The following is a 12,544-nucleotide window of genomic DNA, read 5'->3' as shown; positions in this document are numbered from 1 at the left end:
GACAGTTGTAGCCCATGTCCTGGATAGGTCTTTGTGTGGTGGCTCTTGAAGCACTGACATCTTCCGTAGTCGATTCCTTATGAATCTCCGCCAAATTCTTGAATGGCCTTTGCTTCTCAATCCTCTTAAGGCTGCTGTTATCCCTGTTGTTTATGCACTTTTTTTTCAATTTCATGTTTTATTGACATAGACATAAAAGTTACTGGATGCTCCTCCATTGAATTACAACAGAAGCAAAATTTATGTGGACAAAACCAGCTAAAACATCAGGTCCGGTGTGAATACCATTCATGATTACAGTAATCAACTTCACAAGTCCAATGTAGACCTTTCAGATTTTTGCCGGAAATGTGCCCGCTTCTTTTTGCTCATCCCATTTCTCCACCCAGGAGTTGGGGGCACATGGACTTGTATACTCTGAAATACCACTGACATGGGTAGGGATCCTGTCCTTTGGAATTCAAAGAATTCTCACATCGATGGAAACCCAGGTATTTCTGGAAACAATGTTTGGTCTGGTTCTGATTAGGAAAACGGGCATCAAATGGTGCGGTCTTGTAGTTGTCAATCTTTGTACGAATACTGTTTGCCATTTTGCCTGCTCAGCCTCACAGTCCGCACACCCCGCTTCAATGTCACTTCTCACAGAGATCGGAAGTGCAGCTAAAGCACTTATGCACCTTTTTTATACCACAATTTTTCCTTCCTTGCTTGAATACAGTACTTTTTGAACAGCCAGCTTCTTTAGCAATGACCTTTTGTTACTTACCCGCCTTGTGGAGGGTGTCAATGACTGTTTTCTGGACAACTGTCAAGTCAGCAGTCTTCCCCATGATTGTATAACCTACTGAACCAGACTGAGAGACCATTGAAAGGCTCAGGAAACCTTTATAGGTTTTTTAGTTAATTAGCTGATTAGAGTGTGACACCATGAGTCTATAATATTAAACTTTTCACAATATTCCAATTTTCTGAGATACTGAATCTTGGGTTTTTATTAGCTGTAAGCCATAATCATCAAAATTAAAAGAAAGAAACGCTTGAAATATATCACTCTGTGTGCAATGAATCTATATAATATATGAGTTTCACTTTTTAAATTAAATTACTGAAATAAATTAACTTTATGAAAATATTCACATTTTTTTAGATGCACCTGTACGTTTATAATAAACCTATCTTGAATATCTCAAAATGTAAGATCCCTTATTTCTTATATAATCCTGACAGCAAAAATCTTAAAAGCCCACTCTTGAAAAAACCCCAAGATACAATTTGGGCTATTCCAAAAATGAAATCTCCTGGATCACCATAAATATAAAATATATCTAGTATAATAAATGACAGACTAACTTCCTTTAACCACTTGCCGACTGCCGCACGACTATCTACGTCGGCAGTCAGCCCCTCACAGGCAAAGTGACGTAGGTCTACGTCTCTAGCCTGTGAGGGTCTAGGGTGCGAGCGCGCGGCGCTGGAGGCGCGCTCCTGCTCCCGTGTGGTCACGGACCCCCCCGCGCGTGTGACCGGTGGACCCGATGTCCGCCGGTCACTCTGCGATCGCCGCTGCAGAGGGAGAAAGTCAGGCGGCTTGTGTAAACAAGCCGTCTGTCATTCTCCCCTGTGTAGAAACTGTGATCACACGGTTCTACTATGTAGAACCGTTGATCACTGTTTCTACAGCTCAACAGACAGCCAATCACAGTTAGAATCACGCCCCTAGGGACACACACAGCCTCTCCCTCTCAAATAAAGTTAACCCCTTCACTACCAGTGTAATTTTGCAGTAACAGTGCATATGTATAGCACTGATTACTGCAGTAATGTCACTGGTAACCCCAAAAGTGTCAAAAATGTCAGTCAAGGGTCCGATCTGTCCGCCGCAATGTCGCAGTACCGCAAAAAAAATCGCAGATCGCCGCCATTACGCGTTAAAAAAAAACAACAAAAATTACAAAAATCTTTCCCTTTGTTAGTAAACGCGATAACTTTTGCGCAAACCAATCAAAATACGCTTTTTGCGATTTTTTTTCCAAACATATGTAGCATAAAACAAATTGGCCGAAAATGTTAAAAAATTTTGATTTTTACATTTTTTTGGGGGGGAATTTCATATAAAAAAATGTGAAAAATATTGTTATTTTTGCAAAATTGACGCTCTTTTTTTGTTTATAGCGCATGATCAAAAAATCGCACAGGTGATCAAATACCACCAAAAGAAAGCTCTGTTTGTGGGAAAAAAAGGACGTCAAATTCGTTTAGGTACAGCGTCGCACGACCGCGCAATTGTCCGTTAAAGTCACGCAGTGCTGAATCGCAAAATACCCCCTGGTCAGGAAGGGGTAAAATCTTCCGGGGCTTAAGTGGTTAAGAGAACATAGGATCTCTGGATCAGATATATATCTAAATAATATGAATAAAAATATATTCTCCAAGGAATTCCAAACTTCGTCCAGTCCTACATAATTATAGAATTCCCTCCATCCTGTCTCCATAGGTCTATTCTATCCCCTGAGTCCTGTTCGGATCCCTCTCCTATCCTACAATTACTCTGTCATGTTCTTAAACCAACCTATCACTCCAAAGGTAATTACAGTGAAACTTGTTAACAGCTACATGGCCTGCTTTAGAGATCCAATTTGATGATATAATGAATATCAACCTCAATATCCCCCGTTATGTATAGTTATGTTGCTGTTTTAACAATGTACTTACCAAAATAACCAATGTATTTGAAAACTCTTTATTTTAATACAGCAGACTGTAACATATTGAGTTAAATTGCACAATGATATATCGACAGTCTTGTTCAGAAGAATATAACTATTATAAGATGTAAATAATGATGATAATCAATTATCATCAATCAATGATGATAATCAATTGTTATAATTTATATTTAAAAAGTATATATTAAAATATAGGAAAGGAACAATTAAAAATAAGGTTATAGAATTTCTTGCTGCTGGAAGTGAATTGACAAAATCTATAGCAGATATAAGCAAAAGTATAAAACATAACATTACAAAATGACATCAGTTAAAATCAGATTTTCTGATTTTCTTGAAAATTACTCAAATCTGGAATTTTCCTTTAAATAAAAATACAGTAGGAGCATAAAAACATTTTTTTTTTTCATGGAGGTAGCATTTTGCACTTGGAAACCTAATACATGTACATACTACAGCCAATGTTAAACTATTAATCCATCAAAAGATATCAAGCTTGAGTGGCTTGAAATGTAATTAGCAGGACCCTGAAATTGATTTATATTACCTGTACTGCCTATGTATTGCTTTGTTTGATAAATGGTTTAAAGCTTCAGTGCATTCATGAAAGCGAAGAAAACACCATTTAAAAATATTATTATATTCTGATAATAAAATGGAGATGACCTCATACTAAGACAATGGCACACATTCATTTGCACAACACGCAGTTTGGAGAATAATATTTTATTAAGTAATATTGTGTACTGGATGAGTATTTTTATGTTCTTATCTGTATGAAAAATGTGGTTGCTATAACCATAAAGACATAAATGATATAATATACAAATAAAAATCGAAATATTATGGAATCAAATAGTTCCAATACTTATTTCGTTGGTGCTTTCTCTTGAGACGATCTTTATGTCAATTGGTGCAGTTACCATCCTTAAAGTGGGCATCACAGTGGTTAAAGCGGAGTTCCGGCCACAAAATCGATATAATCGATTTTGTGGCCATCCGCTTGCTTTTAGTCACCTGAAAGGAAATGGATAGTTACGATTTTTTTTTTTTTTTTTACTTACCTTGTTATCGTAGAAAAATATACTCACCTTTCTTCCACTTCCTCCCTCGGCGGCCGCGGCCGGCGCCGTCACTTCCAGTTTGCAATGATTCCTGGGAGCTGAACGTCATTGCACCCAGGAATCAATGCGACGGCACCGGCCCCGCTCGTCACTTCTGGTGCGACGCCGCATTCCCTGCTAAACAGCTTCTGGGCATGCCCAGAAGCTGTGGAGGAATGCAGCGCCGCACCGGAAGTGACGAGCGGGGCCGGTGCAGTGCATCGTGGGACTGAAGAGGTCGGAAGAGGACGCAGAAGAGGATCGCGCTGGCTTCAACTGCCCACATCCGAGATGGCAGCGCTGGAGAAGAAATTTTAAAGGTAAGTATTTCTTCTTGCAGGTAAGTGCGACCCGGGACAGTACAGAGGCTAGCCATTATGGAATGTACTAGCCCTGACTGAAATTTTTTTTTCATGGTCGGAACTCCGCTTTAAGGGGTTAGCACTTCTGCCAAGCAGCATTAGGGCAGTTTGAATTCCACGAATTTGAGTTTCCATGTTCTCCCTGTGCCTGCGTGGGTTTCCTCCGGGCACATGCTGGTAGGTTATCTGGCTCTCATCTAAATTGGTCCTAGTATGTACACTATATTGTCAGAAGTATTGGGCTTCCTTCCTTTAGATGCACATGAACTTTAACTACTTCAGCTCCAGGAGGTTTACCCCCCCCCCCGCCCCCCTTCATGACCAGGCCTTTTTTTGCGATACGGCATTGCGTTACTTTAACTGACAATTGTGCGGTCGTGCTACACTGTACCCATATAAAATGTAGGTTCTTTTTTTCCCCATAAATAGAGCTTTCTTTTGGTGGTATTTGATTCCTTCAAAATACTGACAATTTTGAAATAAAATAATATTTAAAAAAAAAACAAATCCAAAAAAAAAATGTAAAAAAAATTAATTTCTTCATCAATTTAGGCCATTATGTATTCTGCGACATCTTTTTGGTAAGAAAAAAAATCCCAATAAGCGTATATTGATTGGTTTGTTCAAAAGTTATAGAGTCTACAAACTATGGGATATATTTATAGAATTTTTATGTTTACATTTTTTTACTAGTAATGGCGGCGATCAGCGATTTCTGTACCAAGACTGCAACATTGTAACGGACAAATCTGTAAGGCCCCATGCACACGGGACGTTTTTAACGCTGCTGTAAGCAGCGTCAGGCGTTTTCTTTTTGCAGCCTAAAAACGCCCCTCCATGTTATTCTATGGCCTCATGCACACTCAGACGTTTTTGAGCTGTAAGTGGCTTAGGCGTTTTTAGGCTGCAACAAGAACCCACCACCTGCGCGTTCTGAGGACCAGCGTTACAGCGTTAAAAACGCCTGACGCTGCTAAAAGCTGAATAACTTTGCTATAACGTTGCTTAACGTGCGTTAAGCCACGTTATACGTTTTTTTTTCTTCCATTCAAAATCAATGGTTCCCTATGGGAGCCTATTGATTTGAATGGAGGTCGCACCGCAACACCGCAAGTCCACCGCAAGTCGGATCCGACTTGCGGGGTGACTTGCGCTGTGGGAATCTTGAGGGGGAACTCCACGCCAAAATGTGAAAAAAATGGCGTGGGGTCCCCCCCCAAGGTTCCAAACCAGGCCCTTCGGGTCTGTTATGGAATTTGAGGGTAGCCCCATGCCGAAAAAACGGCGTGGGGTCCCCCCCAAAATCCATACCAGACCCTTATCCGAGCATGCAGCCCGGCAGGCCAGGAAAGGGGAGGGGACGAGCGAGCGGCCCCACCCCCCCTGGACCACACCAGGCCACATGCCCTCAACATGGGGGGGTGTTGGTGCTTTGGGGCAGGGGGAGCTCTGCACCCCCCACCTCAAAGCACCTTGCCCCCATGTTGATGAGGACAAGGGCCTCATCCCCACAACCCTGGCCGGTGGTTGTGGGGGTCTGCGGGCAGGGGGCTCATCGGAATCTGGAAGCACCCTTTAACAAGGGGGCCCCCCAGATCCCGGACCCCCTCCCTATGTGAATGGGTATGGGGTACACTGTACCCCTACCCATTCACCCCATAAAAGGCAGTGTATGGAAATAACGACAAGAGACGTTTTGGAAAGTTTATTAAAAATCTTCATCCGACTCTTCTTGTCTTCTCCTCTCCGGGGTCTTCTCCGGGGTCTTCTGCTCTTTTGCTGTCCGCCCTTCTTGTCTTCTCCTCTCCGGGGTCTTCTGCTCTTTTGCTGTCCCCCTCTTCTTGTGTTCTTCTCTCCGGGGTCTTCTGCTGTCCCCTCTTCTGCTGTCCTCCCTTCTTTTCTTCTCCTCTCCGGTCTTCTGCTCTTTTGCTGTCGGCTGTCGGCTGTCTTCTTCCTCCGGTCCTCCTCCTCCGACGTCTCCGCTGATTATGCCTATCTCCGGTCTCTTCAGCTTATTATATAGCCATTAGGGGCGTGGCCCCGATGACGTCATCGGGAGGCCCCGCCCCCTCATGTCACAGATGACGTCATGTGTGACATGAGGGGGCGGGGCCTCCCGATGACGTCATCGGGGCCACGCCCTAATGGCTATATAATAAGCTGAAGAGACCGAAGATAGGCATAATCAGCGGAGACGTCGGAGGAGGAGGACCGAAGGAAGAAGACAGCCGACAGCCGACAGCCGACAGCCGACAGCCGACAGCCGACAGCAAAAGAGCAGAAGACCGGAGAGGAGAAGAAAAGAAGAGGGGACAGCAGAAGACCCCGGAGAGAAGAACACAAGAAGAGGGGGACAGCAAAAGAGCAGAAGACCCCGGAGAGGAGAAGACAAGAAGGGCGGACAGCAAAAGAGCAGAAGACCCCGGAGAAGACCCCGGAGAGGAGAAGACAAGAAGAGTCGGATGAAGATTTTTAATAAACTTTCCAAAACGTCTCTTGTCTATTTCCATACACTGCCTTTTATGGGGTGAATGGGTAGGGGTACAGTGTACCCCATACCCATTCACATAGGGAGGGGGTCCGGGATCTGGGGGGGCCCCCTTGTTAAAGGGTGCTTCCAGATTCCGATGAGCCCCCTGCCCGCAGACCCCCACAACCACCGGCCAGGGTTGTGGGGATGAGGCCCTTGTCCTCATCAACATGGGGGCAAGGTGCTTTGAGGTGGGGGGTGCAGAGCTCCCCCTGCCCCAAAGCACCAACACCCCCCCATGTTGAGGGCATGTGGCCTGGTGTGGTCCAGGGGGGGTGGGGCCGCTCGCTCGTCCCCTCCCCTTTCCTGGCCTGCCGGGCTGCATGCTCGGATAAGGGTCTGGTATGGATTTTGGGGGGGACCCCACGCCGTTTTTTCGGCATGGGGCTACCCTCAAATTCCATAACAGACCCGAAGGGCCTGGTTTGGAACCTTGGGGGGGGGACCCCATGCCATTTTTTTCACATTTTGGCGTGGAGTTCCCCCTCAAGATTCCCACAGCGCAAGTCACCCCGCAAGTCGGATCCGACTTGCGGTGGACTTGCGGTGTTGCGGTGCGACCTCCATTCAAATCAATAGGCTCCCATAGGGAACCATTGATTTTGAATGGAAGAAAAAAAAACGTATAACGTGGCTTAACGCACGTTAAGCAACGTTATAGCAAAGTTATTCAGCTTTTAGCAGCGTCAGGCGTTTTTAACGCTGTAACGCTGGTCCTCAGAACGCGCAGGTGGTGGGTTCTTGTTGCAGCCTAAAAACGCCTAAGCCACTTACAGCTCAAAAACGTCTGAGTGTGCATGAGGCCATAGAATAACATGGAGGAGTTCCCCCTCAAGATTCCCACAGCGCAAGTCACCCCGCAAGTCGGATCCGACTTGCGGTGTTGCGGTGCGACCTCCATTCAAATCAATAGGGAACCATTGATTTTGAATGGAAGAAAAAAAAACGCTGCTAAAAGCAACGTGGCAAAACGTGCAATAACGCCAATGGAAAAAGCTACTGAAAGCACGTTTTTACAGCTGCTTTTTCCGGCGTCAGAACTAACTTTGACGTACGTTTTTTCTAACGCCCCGTGTGCATGGGGCCTAAGTGACACTTTTTGAGGACCAGTGACACCAATACAGTGATCAGTGCTTACAAAATGCACTGTCATTGTACTAATGACACTAGCAGGGAAGGGGTGTACATCCGGGGCAATCAAAGGGTTAAATGCGCTCCCTGGGAGTGCTTGCTAACTGTGTGGGGGGGGTGCCTTAACTGGGAAAAGACAGATGATCCGTGTTCCTGCTTAGCAGAAACACAAGATCTCCATATTCCCATACGACAGAACGGCAATCTGCCTGGTTTACATAGGCAGACCGCCGTTCTGCCTCTCTCAGAAATGATCGCTGGGTGCCAGGGAGCATTGGGTCCATCGCACTTGCTGATTGGCTGCTTCACAGTGGGAATGGGTCTCTGGTGCCCCAGTCACACTCCCCCCCCCCCCCCACCGTACAGGTATGTGATTTTGCACTGGAGGGTTGTAGTATATATGCGTGAGGTGGTCCGGAAGCGCTTAATGGCATCCCAGTCTTAGTCCGTAGGGTTCAAATTTGCCATGTGGGGGTTACAGCACTTTTCATTTTGAACGCTTGTTTTATTTTATACACCCTGGGCAAAGCTTTTTTTTAGAGTGAAACATGTAGGATATTTTTCTTAGTGAGTTTGGGTGCACTATCACATTTAGATATGGTATTTTGGTTGGTGGGGAGGGGTTTTATTTGTAAGTTGTTCTCATATCTCTTAGTTATCAGTGGCCAGGAGTCAGTGTTTTATTGCAGTCAGGATGTTTTTTAAATCCAGGAAGAATGGAAGTAAAAGATTGAATTTAGGAGCATAGAGTAGGTGTGATATCTATCAGTTGATTGGAACCCCTATGCTTCCTTTTTGTATTCCCTTTAGTTGTTTACTGCAGTATAGACAGAGCCACTAAGAGGAGATAGAGTTTAATGACAAATTGAGGTAAAGAGGTATCTCTCAGTTTAGCCCTTCCTATAAGTACAAAACACACATCAAACAAATCTACTTTAATAAAGTCCTAAACATTCTGCTGTATTTCACCCTAAAGGTGTTTTATCGGGTTGTAGTCCGGACTCTGTGCAGGCCAGTCAAGTTCCTCCACCCCAAACTCGCTCATGCAACACTTACTGTTGTACACAAAAAGATACCGTGTAATGAGGCCCCTACCCCTGATTGATATACAATATAGGAGGACAGAAAAAAGTGGGGCTTTACGGGCCAATGGGAGGAGAAGGATCACACCAAAACCAATATGTATAGAAAACAATTTACATTTTATTTAGTTTACAAGTAAAAAACATGAGAAATCAAGCGCATGTTGGCAAAGACAGAATACATAAAGGAATGGTATATAAAACCAACTAATAGGAGTCATTAGGGTAAAAATACATCCCAATAGGGAGAAACCAAAGCCTGTGTAGGATGATAGGTAGGTCTCAGATGGAACGCGGTCAATGTAGGTCCCCAGCAATCCGACGTGTTTAGCTCAAGGCTTCCTCAGGGCCAGAGAGACCATGACAGACCGGTATTTCTACAAATAATATGAAGTACAACAAAACAGCGATTAGTAGATAGTAAATCATCATGTTGATATATAGAACATTATCAATATGTGTACATCACATGCAACAATGGTTTTGTACTGACCCTTTTTAATGACTCAGAAGGGGGCAGATTTGTGGCAGAACATACTTACTGTTGTACTTCTCAGCTAAAAAGCTATAGCTATGTGGAAAAAAAAAATCAGATCCACCCTGCTTCTCATTCTCTTTGGTAAATTCCAATCTGCCATTATACCAGGACATTTACACAGAAATGTATGGGCAATATGGCTTGAAAACCCTTCAACTTCAGTTCCTTAAGGGTCATGGAGTAATAGTGCATTTGGGAAGCCTCCAGTACCCTCTTTTAAGATGGAAACCAGAGAGGACAACTTTAATGTTACAATTAAAAAAAACGACTTTGCTTTCAAAATGTTATATATAGAAATAATAATAATAGCCAAAACAATTATATAGTAATAATTAACAATATAAAATAAAATGGTCGAAAATTCCCATAGACACACTTCAAAACCTTGTGGACAGCCTTCCCAGAAGAGTTGAAGCTGTTATAGCTGCAAAGGGTGGGCCAACTCAATATTGAACCCTACAAACTAAGACTGGAATGCCATTTAAAGTTCATGTGCTTGTAAAGGCAGGTGTCACAAAACTTTTGACAATATAGTGAATGTGCAGTGTATAGGTGTTAAAGCCCACCCTCTTTTGTCACTGCACCTATGCATTACATTTATGGCAAGAGATTAAGCAAACGGGACAGTAGTTTTCTTAAATGTTTAATAGCAAATATGTTTGTCCTGAAAATAAAGTTCTGGTTTGCCCTTGGTGGATTGATATAGAAGTAGAGGCCAGAACTTTACTTGATAAAGGCTGTGCAGGGAAGATTGAGTAAATAGTCCCCTCACTGTCCCTGGCCCCTGCTACTGAATCAATTTGATGCAAGGAAGTTTTATTTAACCACTTGCCGTCTGCTCACTAGAGCTCTACTGCGGCAAAGTGGCTGTTGTAGGTCTGACGACGTAGACCTACGTCGGCAGACACTCCCCCTTCTCGGCGGCGCGCTCCCGCTGTTACTGTGTTCAGTAACAGCGGGAGTCGGGCCAGGGGAGGAGCAGCGGTGATCACCGCTGCTCTTTCCCGATCGTCGGGGAATCGAGTCTGGAGATCCGCCCGCTTGTGTAAACAGAGCGGGCGGATCTCCGAAGTGACAGGCAGGGTCAGATTGCAGGGTTCATCATAGCTGAACCTGCGATCTGTCCTTGAGTCACTCAGTCACCTCCCCCCACACACTTCAGTAAGCACCAGGTATACATTAACCCCTCCCTCTCCAATAAAATTAACCCCTTCCCTGCCAGTGTCATTTTTACAGTAACAGTGCATATGTATAGCACTGATTACTGTAGTAATGTCACTGGTAACCCCAAAAGTGTCAAAAATGTCAGTCAAGGGTCTGATCTGTCCGCCGCAATGTCGCAGTCCCGCAAAAAAAATCGCAGATTGCCGCCATTACTCGTTAAAAAAAAAAAACACCAAAAACGACAGAAATCTTTCCCTTAGTTAGTAAACGCAATAACTTTTGCGCAAACCAATCAAAATACGCTTATTGCAATTTTTTTTACCAAAATTATGTAGCAGAAAACAAATTGGCCTAAAATGATAAAAAAATTTGATTTTTACATTTTTTTGGGGGGGGAATTTCATATAAAAAAAATGTGAAAAATATTGTTATTTTTTCAAAATTGTCGCTCTTTTTTTGTTTATAGCGCAAAAAGTAAAAATCACACAGGTGATCAAATACCACCAAAAAGAAAGCTCTGTTTGTGGGAAAAAAAGGACGTAACTTTCGTTTGGGTACGGCGTCGCATGACCGCGCAATTGTCAGTTAAATTCGCACAGTGCCGAATCACAAAAAGTGGCCCAGATGTAAGACAGCAAAATCCTCCGGTGGTAAAGTGGTTAATTGCTAGGAGCCCATGAGATTACTGTGTATGAGCCCAAAGGTATTGCCCCCAGCCCCTGCTGCTGAACTAGTGGGGCAAGGGAAACGTTTATTTAACTGCTGGGAGCCACTGGCCAAAGGGATTTCTGTGTATGTGCCCAAAGGCATTTAAAGAGTCCCCTCTCTGACCCCAGGCTCCATGCTGAACTAATGGGACCCAGGCCCCATACAGGAGGGCTGACTCTACCCCTATTGTTGGGTCTGATTGTCTGCTATCACATGTTTAGGTCTATATAATAAATATACCAGTAATTTCAGATTTGTATGAAACAGACAAGCATATACTGTATGGTAAAGGGACTGTGTTATGTAAACTTACCTCATTTATTCTTTTTTCTTCCTAATATTGTTTAATAATGTTCCTTCAAAGATTGACATGCAGTGATGTTATGAGAAAGGCTTGACACGTTTGTGGCAGCAATATGAAATTAGCAATCGATTTGCTGGCAGTTTTATTGGTTATTAATACAGTAATATCATAAAACCACAAGGTCTTGAATGACCTCTCCTGTTTGATTAACAGCATGCACACCCCCAATCCACATCCAGGAACTGCCTTGGAACTCAACCTGGAGACCTTCTCTTATTTAATTAGGATACCGGCTTTAACATTTGCTTCTCCTGCTCCAGTGTGCCAGATGACCTGTTGGGGCGGTTGGTGCATTTAATCACGTAGCGTGTTCTTTAGCTGACATCTTCAGGCTAGAATTATAGAACTGTATCTCGGCCTGTAAATTAATCACCTAAATTGCAAGTCGTTTATTCATAAGAAACATCCCAAAAGATTTAAAGCCCTCGTGTTGTTCTGCACGTTCATGTTATTCTGCAGTAATAGCCAATTATTTTTTAAATCTATTGAACATGCTTAATAAAAAAAACTAACATAAAAGTCATGCAAGCACACTTTACATATTTATTGGACTCATTTCTATGGTAAACAGGTACTTGAATAAATAAGACCATTGCTGGATTTGTTATTGTTACACATACCGAGAAAATGTGGAATGGCACAGTATAAAGCACATTTTGTGTATTTATTTCTAGTATGATAATAGATAAGTACAGACTGGGCTCACATTTCCAAAATCAATATAGGTTAAAGGGTAAGTCCACCTAAAAGTGGAACTTCATGGATGAGCTATCGCTGACGTGCACTTTTTGGATTTAATCTTACCCGACTTGTAGTTTTAGTTATTCCTCTTC

The 12,544-nt window shown here is 43.3% G+C and overlaps 1 protein-coding gene and 1 pseudogene across 2 annotated transcripts in view; one reads left to right on the top strand and one right to left on the bottom strand.

The window, feature by feature from the left end:
• LHCGR (luteinizing hormone/choriogonadotropin receptor) overlaps positions 1 to 12,544 on the top strand; it is a 274,724-nt gene that overhangs the window by 168,969 nt on the left and 93,211 nt on the right. The window lies entirely within an intron of this gene.
• On the bottom strand, positions 317 to 664 carry LOC309551673 (cytochrome c oxidase subunit 6B1-like; annotated as a pseudogene). Its single transcript has one exon. The product of its transcript is annotated as a cytochrome c oxidase subunit 6B1-like (transcript).

This window comes from Pelophylax lessonae, assembly GCF_965119305.1.
Source record: "Pelophylax lessonae genome assembly, chromosome: 3".
Classification (NCBI taxonomy): Eukaryota; Metazoa; Chordata; class Amphibia; order Anura; family Ranidae; genus Pelophylax; species Pelophylax lessonae.
Note: the sequence above shows the minus strand (reverse complement) of the source record. Positions and strands in the feature narration are given on the sequence as shown.